Source organism: Parasteatoda tepidariorum, chromosome 5 (genome assembly GCF_043381705.1).
Source record: "Parasteatoda tepidariorum isolate YZ-2023 chromosome 5, CAS_Ptep_4.0, whole genome shotgun sequence".
NCBI classification, from domain to species: Eukaryota; Metazoa; Arthropoda; class Arachnida; order Araneae; family Theridiidae; genus Parasteatoda; species Parasteatoda tepidariorum.
Genome location: NC_092208.1, coordinates 91,537,033 through 91,549,040, shown reverse-complemented (window position 1 = coordinate 91,549,040; position 12,008 = coordinate 91,537,033). Strand labels below are relative to the sequence as shown.

Here is a 12,008-nt window from a genome sequence, read left to right as displayed (position 1 = left end):
GTTTCCTGTTTAGTTTTATTGCAGAAGTCTGGACTTGCGGTTTGAAACCAGAATATTTTTAAAATATTTCTTCAATGTTCGTTTTGCCAACTCTTTTAGTTTTATTCAGCAGCTTTGCGTCCAGATTTCTTACCCATTTAGTTCATTCCTTTTATAAAGAATTTACACTATTTATTCTCTCTTTTACAATGAACTATTTGATTACCAAGAAGTTTTCGTTAACGCATTTTTAAGAATGTTGAATTATGATGTGCAGTATTTTTGCAACTTTTCAGAACCTTGATGACATATACTGCAAATGTGCACGAATACTGCTTTAAAAATTTAATTCTACTTAAAGGCAGGAATTAAAGGACTGAATATTGCCCATTGCAATAGTTTCGAAAATCAAGTTAAAGATGTGAAGAATTTTCTTAACTTGGTTCTGATCTGAGAATTAAATAAATGTGTTTAATGTGTTTTCAAAAAATTATTTTGTCCCTAAAACTATAACGAAAATTAAGAACCTTACGCTCTTGTTCTGGTACAATTGATTATGTTTTACAGTATAAATTGAGCTCTTAAATTTTGATTAGAGAACTTCATAATTTTCTTGGTGGGTAAAAAATGCTTAGGTAAAACATGCAGGTCATTTGAATTTTTTTAAAGAGACAAGTAGCCATAGATTAATTTCAAAAAATTTAAGGGGCCAGAAGTCATGAGTTTAATTTGAAGTCAACGCTCATATTTGTCTTAATGAATACAAATAACTAAATGGTTGCTTCAAAATGTAGTACCATAATCTCGTTTAAAAGTGGTTTTGATTTTACTAAAATATTTATCAACATCTGCTCCTGCACCCCAGAGCCCAAGGTTAAGAAAACTGAGATGGGCACAGTAGGCCTTGGCCCTCTATGGGCTGTCGTGCCACTGAGTATAGTATTATATATATATATATAGATAGATAGATAGATAGATAGATATAATTTGTAATCTCGTCCGAATAACTTTGAGCCGTTAAATTGCCTTTCCGAATGAAATGCAGGTCAATACATCCACCTATGCTGATTCCAGCTCATACGATCAATCCACTTCGTCTGTAATGTGATCTTTCCTGAGCAAATATAGGGTTATTTCGAGTGCACCTTTTTCACATTACTGAAACACGTCTGATGTCACACTCTAAACTGAATCCGTCCGTAAACAGCATTTGACTATAATCACTTTGCATCCGATCTCTTTGTTCAACAGTTCACTTTCTTCGGGCAGCACGGTGTCAAAGAAACACACACCATTGGGCTACGTGCATACAGGCCAAATTCATAAAGCCTATTTAGAATTGCTTGGCTTGAGACCCTTCGCCGTATGTCAAATGAAATTTTCTTTGAATTAGCATGATATTGGCTGTTCTGTCTCGACGAGCTGTTCTCTGGATATATCGGTTTTCATTCCGGTTTTCGGTAGGACGAGGGCGACCTTGTCCTGGACGATGTCAAACATGCCCTGTTTCTCGGAATCGATTCCACTTCTGCGATGACACTTCTTTGTCCGCATTCACTCCAGTCTACCGATAAAACGCCACGGATTCTGGTAGATCATGTTGTCTTGCCATTTTTAGCAAATTTTTCTCCAAAAAAAAAAAGTCGAAATGTGGAATTTTACCACTGCGAGATAACGAAAGATAGCAGCTTCTGCAAAATCAAAATTTTTACACCTCTTTCCCTTTTTTGGGTTTTGACCTCGTGAGCTTTTATTTGTGTTGGAAATTTTCTTCTGCTGTTTTCTGCTATACTTTAGACTATGGATATTTTGCTTTGACTTAATGAACAGAAGAACCTGGTTGGCATGACAATGGACTCGCGGCCGTGAAGACGGGAGTTCGAATCCAGCTGACCGAAGACTCCCCGGGTGAATGGCGCACGTTAAATCAGTCGGGTCACAAAGTCCTCCATGTTCTCATAACAAATCAATACCTCTGGGGGTACTGAATTAGAGATGGATCGTCTTCTGCTTCAGGTCAAAACTAAGATCTGTGTATGAATGAATGAATATATGAATGGGTCCGCCCTATGAACGGGTGTGGCAGAAGATTGGCCATGGATGACTCCACTAGGAAATAAGACCCAATCTGCCTTAATAACCTACGACAAAAACAACAGAAGAAATATTTGGGTAACATCGTTAAATCCATGTGCTAATTTGTTTGAGTATGGTATTTATGGTACTGAATTTTCAACCTATGGGGTCGTTCATAAATGATGTTTCTTTCACAATATTTTCGCCCTCATCCCACTTCAGCATATCCCTTTATTACATAATCCTAGCAGTTCAGTACATGTTTTAAATCATATCTCAAATTTTATTTGTATACTTTGTGTATTTTAATAACTTCCATTGTTAAGCATAACAATAAATAAAGTATAGAAAACTGTCAAATATTTCGAGATATGTATCAGATCAATAATTAAAAATAAAACTTCCGGAATATCATCAAATAATGCATTCAGGGATATCAAAAACTACGCCAAACCCCACCCTCCGAAAACTGGAGTTGGGCCAAATTCAAATTATGAAGCGTCTGTTGTCACATGAAATAACGGTTTTGGCGAATAATGTGCTATTTTCTTAACTGCCATAAGTAATAGTTATTCGTATGGATGTTAGAGCAAGTTTAGTTTAGCCAGCGCTTTCTATTCAATGTCTAAAAATGGGGCTAAACTTCCGGTGGAAAAAAAGTCACAGTTTTATGAAAAAAGAAAAGCGTTCCTGATCGATTTTTTCACATTTCAAAAGATACTTCAAAACGATTTTTGCGGGCTCATAAAAATCTGCTAAAATTAAGAATTATTCATTGGCTTTAATAATTTTCATTCATGTCAAAAAAAATCTCAGCCATTTGGCGACTTTTTAAAAAAGTTTAATAATTTTTTAAATATTAAGTTATAGAATCCATTTTAAAGAGCAGATATATTCCTTACGGCAAGATAATTTCAAAATTAAAGACACTGAAACAGTTGCTTTTTTTATTTTCTTTGAATCGCATGAATTTTGAAAACGGTTTAAGGGTTTTTTGTAGCAAATTTTTAGATTTTTTTCTTGAAAGAAATATGTATAACCTATTTTATTCCGCGAAATTTGACGAGATGCCATCAAAATGTATCTTGAGTTATATTAAACTTGTTTATGGTTATTTTTAAGATTGTTTACTTTTAATTCTAAATGAGGTAAGCCTGATAATGAAAGAATAACGGCGGAAGAAAGCAAACGATCAAAAAAATCAATGGTTCCATATATATTAATGGATCTGAAATGATGAGAAATACTCACCCAAAATGGATATCGAAGGAGTTTTGGACCAAAACAATGGCAACGCTATCTTTTGACGCCAGGTTAAATGATGGGAGCAAACTGAAATATTCAACAAATCTATCTTTAGACAGAAAACTTATTTATTTCATTTATTTATTTTGTAGACATAGATAGCTTTTTCTTAAATAAAATTAAAATCTAAACTCATTTAGTACTATTAACGTATTTTAACTGTTATAAAAAGCTTCGAACCAACTTAATCCTTTCTTTCGCTTTGTCAGTCAAAATGCTTAAATCACGTAAAATTTCGAATAACCCACACCTTCCCTTACTGCAGCTAAGCACAAAGGAAATAAGGTGGAATGATGTTCGTTTTGCACTTTTTTGTATTGATACCAGAAACGAAATTTTTTTTCTCTCTTTTTATTCTTTTTTCATATAATAATGCTCGCATAAACAGCATGTTTCCCTCAAAAAATAAATAAATGAAAAAATAATGAAACAAAAAATAAATAAAATAAAAAACAAATAAATGAAAAATAAATATATGAAATAATAATAATAAATAAATAAATGAATACAATTGCCGCTATAGCGGAAGGCTAATAATGTTTAATTCGTTAATAAACATACAGTTTTCGTATCTTCAATGTTATCATCTTGATAGGTATTTGAAAACGTGTCGTTATAGTGAACTTTTTTCCTTAATAGTTGTTATATCGAACCTTTGCTGTATGTTAAAAAAAAATCGATTTGAGCAAAAAGTTCTAGAATTATTAAAAAATGCGCAAAATTGAATTTGATATGAAGGGATTCGAATGATGGGATCAACAGTTATCGAACAGATTGCGCATCTTAAGGATCGGTCATCCAAATCTATCGATAAAAATGTATATATGTATAGAGACAGTGCATTTTTGTACTCTATTTCACGTCTTGAAATATTTTAGCACTCTTAAATCACAAAGCACATTTAAATCATTTTAAGGATATGAACTCTCGAATTGCATAAAGATTGAATCTGTTGCATTAAGAGGTAAACATTGCATCGTAATATATGAAAATCCGATCACTAGATCAAAAGTTCTGTTTTTAATTTTGAGCACTTTTTTGCATTATTAATCAAAAACCATATCATCATCAGGCAAAAATTACTTTATTTCACTATTGCCAAAGTAAATAGTGTTGTCAATCGTAGTTGACTGGTTTAATTTCGTTGAAACTTGAATAATCTTCGATTATATTTAATTTTTTAAGGTGAAAATAATTGCAGCGCCGTACGATGTAACGTGTACTATTAAAAAACGATTTTTTTTCCTTTCAAATATATCTTGTTTGTTTGTTTACATTGTGGCGTAACTACCACTATAAATAATTAAATACCAAATCACTAGTATATAAGACATGTTAATCCATCACGAGGTACCTTTTGATAGATAAAAGTTGACATAGTCTCTGAGATATAAAAAAAAAATCTCACAATGGTGACCTGTCGACGTGATATGAACTCGCTAATATGATGGATGGTCTACATTAGAACAATTGATTTGCTTAATATAAACTGCTCTAAGAAAAAAAAACCCGGTGAAGTAAATAAAGTCTCCCGGTAATAATCAATATAGGAAAAAAATGAGTGAAATGCTATAAAACAAAAAAAAATGAAGAAAAAATATAATGAGCAAAAATGTTATAAATAAATAAACATCATGAATCAACTAGTGGTATTCATTCATCGAATTCTATCCCAGATAAAATTCTGAAAGGGGAGTAATGTGGCGTAACTACCACTATGAATGTTAAATGCCAATTCACTAAGACATGTTAACTTGATTCTATCGAGAGGTACCTTTTGATAGATGAAGGTTGACATAGTCTATAATTACAACATTTTACTAAAACAAAATGTACTCACCAACAATAAAAGAAAGCAAACGTTCTGACAATATAGTTTCCTCAAATTGTCATATGACCATCGAGTGCGAATGCATTGCTGAGAATTTAAGCATTCGATTTTATGTCTCGTAAAGTTTCCTTCAAGGAATATTTCTTTAAGATAAAACTATTTTCCTTGTCGAAAAGTATTGTGTGATCACTTAAACTCCGATTAACATCCAAAAAATAAGTGACCATAAGAAAAGTAAAAAAAATATCCCATTTCAGCTTTGTTCGGTGATCAATAAAACTGACTATTGATGATCAACTGATTTGACAAATGTTTCTTAAAAGGATAATTTGGCGAATATTAAAACAAGTAGCGTCATGTCTCATTATCAATGGAAATCTACGAATTAAATCTTTATGGCACCAACATTAATGGTTTGTTGAGGTTGAATATTGAAATCTGGGTAGAATTTTATCTCTGCGCAGCAAATAATTTAAATCAACTAGGGCAGGGGTGGCGAACCTTTATACACCAACGTGCCATTTTTTCTAAAAAATTGTTTAATGAGGTCATAGACGTGCCGTCAAATAATTTTGACTTCTTGATTATTGGAAAAATAATAATACTAAATACTGTCAAATCAAAACTCTTTGTTTACATTGAAAAAAAAAACATTTTGCCATGTCTTAAAACAACTTCAGTGTGACTTCTGTTTTTGCAGATTAGATGACAAATAACTTATATTAGGTTGTAAGATGTTATTTTTTCTTTGCAAGTTATTTATTGTTAGCTTGTTTTTTATGGTTATTAATTGCTTTTTAGCATTAATTGTTAATTTTTTTATTAATAATTGCTTATTTCGTTCGTTTTTGTGAATTTTAATTTAATTGTTTCATATGCTTCATGGTGTAATAACAATTCATAGTGTAATAACAATTGTGATCGGTGGCGTGCCCAAAATATTGTGTCTCGTGCCATAAATGGCACGCGTGCCACTGGTTCGCCATCCCTGAACTAGGGGATATAAGCCCCCTGTTCGCTGCTGCTCACCAACCCAAATGATTGCTTCGCAATAGATGCTGTTTCTTGGCAGAAAACAATGTTCGACTGAAGTTAAAATTATTCACAAAACATTTATGTACTAAAAGGAATTCTGTTTGCTTACGCCTTCACTTTCCACCGTCCAATTACTATTATCTTTGGCCAAAGGATACTGTGCTCTTTGTTCGCCAAGCTATTATCTATTAGTATTATAAATAATTAGATCTATTGGTGAACAGAAGCAATTTTTCTCAGTAATCATTTTTTGAAGTGACATATATATGGTTATAACATTATATATTGTTCAAACCAATAGGATGAGTTCACAACCGTAATTTAATATTTTCGCGCTTACCAAACTGGCGGATGTATTAAATATACTATTTTCTCTTGCATCTGAAGTGGATCATTAATCATTTAACAGATCTCTTTAACTGTCATTTATAACAGTATATATTAATTTATTTGAACAAAAATAATGATTGTAAAACGGTTAATAAGATTCGACCACCTTTCTAAATAACTTTATCTTAAAATGTGGAGCAGATTTCCATAATAATAATAATAATAATAATAAAAACAAAAAAAAACAATTATCTTAGTTTTAAACTGTAGAATTATGCTGATGACAACCGAAACAATAAAGAAATGAATGAGGAAAAACTGGATCTTTCGACGTGATTTTCCAGTCAATAAAAATGCACGGACAACAATGGAAAACTGTGACATCATCATCAGATTTTCATATACAGTAAGATATTAAAAAATCATAAGAGCCATCGACGCTGTTTTGGGTGTTCAACTTAAAGTAGCATTTTGTTTTGCTGCACATAAACTATACGACTCAAAAACTTGAAACTACGCAGATGTGTTGAAAAATGCACGTAAGTAAAACGGAATAAAAAAATTAGTCAATTAATTTGAAAATTATTAAGTGTTCAGAAAACTTGTTCAGAAAAAATACCTGACGGGCATCAATGCAGAATTGCAACTGCAGAAGGTTGGGGAAGGAATTGAAATATTCGGTATGCTGAAAGGGTTAGCTTTTTTTTTTTTTCAAAATTCCAATTTGTTCGGAAGGTATTGAAATTTTAAATGCCTTTTGTTTTCAAGTGAAGCATATTTTGCAACGTACGAATGTGACCCATATACTTGTATGACATTTTTTACTAAGCATTTTTCCGCTGTGAATCGAATAAAATTACGTACAAGTCGATGGAACAAATAGTTAAAAAACTGCACAAGTTTTTTTTAATTTTTTTTTATAAAAAGTACTACTTCTGACACTTGTGTATACACTTTACAGTGCTATTCAGGAATTATCTCAACATGTAAGATATATTTTCCGACGTAACTTTTAATACTAAATTGACCTATAACTTCTTAACTATTAGTTAACTCTTAACTTCTTAACGATTTCGATGACGAGCGGACTAATAGTTAAGAAGCTATAAGTAGTTTATGTACAAAAGGATTTCAATTTTCTACTTTCGCTTATTTATGCATCCTACATAGCTATACAGGCAAGTGAGGTATTATTACTTATGCATTTTTTTTCTCGTTCGGAAAGTGGATATTGAAGAGTTAGAATGAATTTATAAAATAAAATTTACTATTTTTGAATTGCGCTTATTATGAAGAAAACTTTTATAACTTCAAAACTATTTATACTATCAACTCGAATTTTTATTTTCTTCAATTTAGCATTATTCATAGGAGAATTTACTTCGAGTGTTTAGATAATCGATAGTACTTAAGTAATTACTGTACTAAATTATGTCAAAAGTAGAACCTTTTATACCTGATACAAAAATAGGTACAAGTTTGAACTTTTTGTACATAAAATCCCAATTGCTTTTAAACAATTAGTTCGATCGTCTCATTTAATTCAGGGTGAAAAAATACAGCGGTAAACGTTTTACAGCTGATTTGTTTTACTTCTCCGTCTAGAAAAAATTCCTGATGATGACCTTATTTTCCCACAAAAAAATGCCTACAAAAGAAAGTGGGGAAAATTTTCACGTATCATTTATTAAAAAAAAGGATATTTTGCAAATTTACGATAGCTACCATGCGTAAGATTTAAAGTAATGGTGCATGCACCAGTGAAAAAAATGTCAAACATACGTAAGTGAGAATAAGAGATTATGCAATATGAATTTAACTTAGGTCACAAAATCAAAACAAACATTTACAATGGATGTAGATTTTTAAATTTCTAGCATACGTAGCATTTGTAGATATTTTGCTCTACTGAGGATCTGCGGTTAGAAAAATTTGGTAGATTATAGATTTCGAAAAATTCAGCGATAAAGAATGCAGCTTAATATTATTACTATTTATTTTTAAAAAAAATATTATCGAACTTCTATTGATTATTTGACTTCTTTTAACTAAATTGCATAGTTAACGATAATTTGTCATTTTAAAACAGCGAAAATATATCTGGTTTCTTGTGGAACTAGTGCAATTAGACAACCATAAAGTGAAACAAAAACCAATCCAATTATTTTTTTATTGAATGAACTAATGGTTGTAAGACCACACGGTTTGTTTCTAAATTTCATCAAAATTCCCATTCCACGTCCATGCTCTTTTAGTTCAAAGGTAGGCAAACAGCATTTAACAGCTTTGCTTGTCTTGGTAGCGTTAATCTCTCCAACATAACGTAAAGATACGTAGCATCAAAAAATAAACGCGATCCTGCGCAGTTGCGTACGGAAGCTAACGTAAGCTAACGTAAGCGTGCGAAATTATCCCTAATAACACAGACAAAGCTCTTAGGGCAAAAATATTTTGGGTATTCATTTTTCGAACGAATCACCTCTTTACTGGACTAAAATACGAGTATAGCGACATATATATTTCGAACATTCTTATAGGATAGAAAATTAATCAAATTACACAATAACTTCTTTTAATAAAAATTTATATATGTTATTATTATATAAAAATATATATATGAAAATATTATATAAACTAACATAAACTACTGCATTGATATATTTTACTTTGACTACATTAATACAATATTCGAAAGCACTCTTTTTTTCAGATGAAATCGCATGAGCTGGCGACGAGATTATATTTTTTCTTTATTTTGTTTTCCGACTTTTTTTTAATTTAANTAACGCCACTTGCAATAAACCTGAATTTGGTTGGAGTCTTATGGAATTTTGGATTGGCAAAAAGAAAAGGAAAATTGTTAATATTATTTGGTTTAATTTTAAGTCTTTTATAGATAGCATTAATTTTATTAATAATAATATCACTGTTGGTGTTAAGTTTTTTGTAGGTAATATTGCTATTAAGTTCATTGGAAAGAAGTTGTTTGTAAAAAAATTTTCAAATAATTGCAATATATATATATATATGTTATTGCCATTCTTTAAATATTTCACAATTTGTCGACACAAAATGGAATTGCTTTATATATATATATTTAATCTAAAAATCTTAATACAGAAATAAAATTGCGCATTTCGATTTCTTTTTTAAATCTTAGACGTTTCTATATAAAGTTGAGACGGGATATTTTCAATTAAATAAAAAGTGGAAAAAAATTTTTTAAAAATTTAAATAAAAATTAAAATTTTTTTGACTACTCATTAAATTTTAAAAATAATCCAAGCATTCGTTTAAAAAAATGTCCATACCCACTTAATAAAATAGTGGAGCGTAACTCACCTTTGAACGATTTTGCAAACGATATTTTGAGGAAATATTTCCACGTTCGTCCACTGACAGAAGAGAATCGTCGTCTGCACAGGTAATAAAAAATGTTTTCAATGCGACCTTGAAATAGAAGAGGTGAACCGGATGACATGAAGTGAACTCTTCTTTTTCTCACTGCCCCATCCACAAACACGTGAGAGGAAGAACATGAAATAATAAACAAAAGCATGTCAAAATTCTCTGATGATGGCAGCAGAGTAGCAAGAGGGGTCAGACACACAAGTAGGGGGTCCAAGTCGGAAAGTTAGTCAAACATTTCATACATAAAGTTGAGTTGTGTGTGTCTTAACTTTTGAAGATTTTTTTCACCTCTTATACGTATCAAGATTACCTTCATTTATTTCATTTGTAGCAACCCCACATTATAAAATTCCTAGCGCGAAATTCTAGTTTGTTTAGGATAAAGTTATAAATGAATTTGAGAGTACTTTTATGGCGAGAAATTTTTTTAATTTCTTTTTTTCTTCTCAACTTCAACCAATGGTGTGTAGAGATTTTGATGCAATCTCTGTGAAAGGGAAAAAAAAATCTAAAGGAAAGAAAGATTAAAACATACATGGGAACGTTACTTTTAAAAAGTAACGAGTAAAAGTACAAGTATTTCGAGCAAAAGTAACGAATAAAAAGTAAAAAGTTTCTATTTTGAAAAGTAAGGAATAACAAGTACAAGTATAAATCAAAAAAAGTAGCGATATAAAAGTGCATTTCGAGGAAATCGAAAATTCAAAGTAACCTTAAATGTAAAAAATAAATAGAAAATAATTGTATTCAATATTCAGGTAACCTCTTGAAATCCATTAAATTAAAATTATGATTAATTTTTATGAAAGTTAAAAAAAAATTTAGAATGAAATAAAGAACTTTTACAGACATCGCACGCATGGGACGTCACAAACGGGCGAGGAGGGAAAGGAAACGCGGCAGACGCAAAAAAATTCTTAATGTTAGTCTATATAAACATTAACATTAATAGAGTCCCCCTAATTAAAATAAATCCTTAAAAAAGGCAGTACTTGGTGTTGGTTCGTTAAAAAAATAAATAAATAAATATATTTTGTTCGGGATTGCATAAATATGCACCAAAGTTTCAACCAAGGTCATTTCTAAAAAAAATCAATTTTTTTGTTGATTTTCAGTCAAAAGTGGATGCAAAAACATTTAATTTTACTCTAATTACGTTTCCCTTACATTTAAAAATCCAAAATACCGTCTATATGAACTACGTAAGCACTCTAAAACTAATTCGAAATCTAAACAAACTGAGGCTAATTATTCATTTTCAGAAACTATAGTGGTGCTTAGCTTATCCAAAACAGTCTTAATTCTCTCGCTAATAGTTTTCGCCTAACTTAATTTACGTGATGCAACAAAAGCAATTTTCATCGTTGAAATAAAATAACTGTTAACTGCTTCAACATTTTGATACCTGAGTCGTATAACAATCATTTAAAAACATTTGGGTTTTTACCCTCAAGAAAGGGCGATTAGATAAGGCAAGCGAACCTTAATCATTTCGGTTTAGCCTTCAAATATTTGATACTAAATAATATGAGAATGTTAAAACGACTGTCATTTTGCGATTTGAGTTCTGTAATGATGATCATAATGCATTAGATAAGTATTATATATACAGTAAGACCTCGATTATACGAGCTAATTGGGGCCGCTAGTACCTCGGATATCGAAAATCTCGGTTAATAGGAACCATGTATAAATACCTTCCGTGCTTGCGAATTTAACTACTTTTAAAGTAAAAAACAATAGAAGGTTTTTTAAATGACAAAAATAAACATATATGAACTTATATTTCACAGCTAAAAAAGGAAATCAACTCTAGTAGTAAATTTTAAAAAGTAAAATGGAATTTTTTTTTAAATATCGAAAGACGCATTTTCAAAAATAACACAAATCTCAAGAAAATATTGTGTTTTTAAAATTTACATGCTTAAACTTACAAGTCACATGACCACTGTTAACAAAGCATTCATGGATGTTCATCTTCTCGGGGTGTAATATTTCATGGAAGTTGAGTGCTTTTGTGGGAAATAAGTGCCTGTAACAC

The 12,008-nt window shown here is 30.9% G+C and overlaps 1 protein-coding gene across 6 annotated transcripts in view; it reads right to left on the bottom strand.

Annotated features, from left to right (window-relative positions):
* Positions 1-10,043, bottom strand: part of LOC107454240 (perilipin-3) — a 74,833-nt gene extending 64,790 nt beyond the window's left edge. For 2 of the 6 annotated variants that reach the window (XM_071180788.1, XM_071180791.1), the window contains exons 1-2: positions 9,899-10,043; positions 3,307-3,387 (exon numbers count right to left, since the gene is read on the bottom strand). The gene's annotated coding sequence lies outside the window, so the exon portion shown is untranslated. Of the gene's footprint in view, positions 1-3,306; positions 3,388-5,200; positions 5,275-9,898 lie in introns of those variants that run through there. The other 4 variants (XM_016071357.4, XM_043044736.2, XM_071180790.1 and 1 more) reach the window with 4 other exon arrangements.
* Between the last annotated feature and the right edge of the window lie 1,965 nt (positions 10,044-12,008).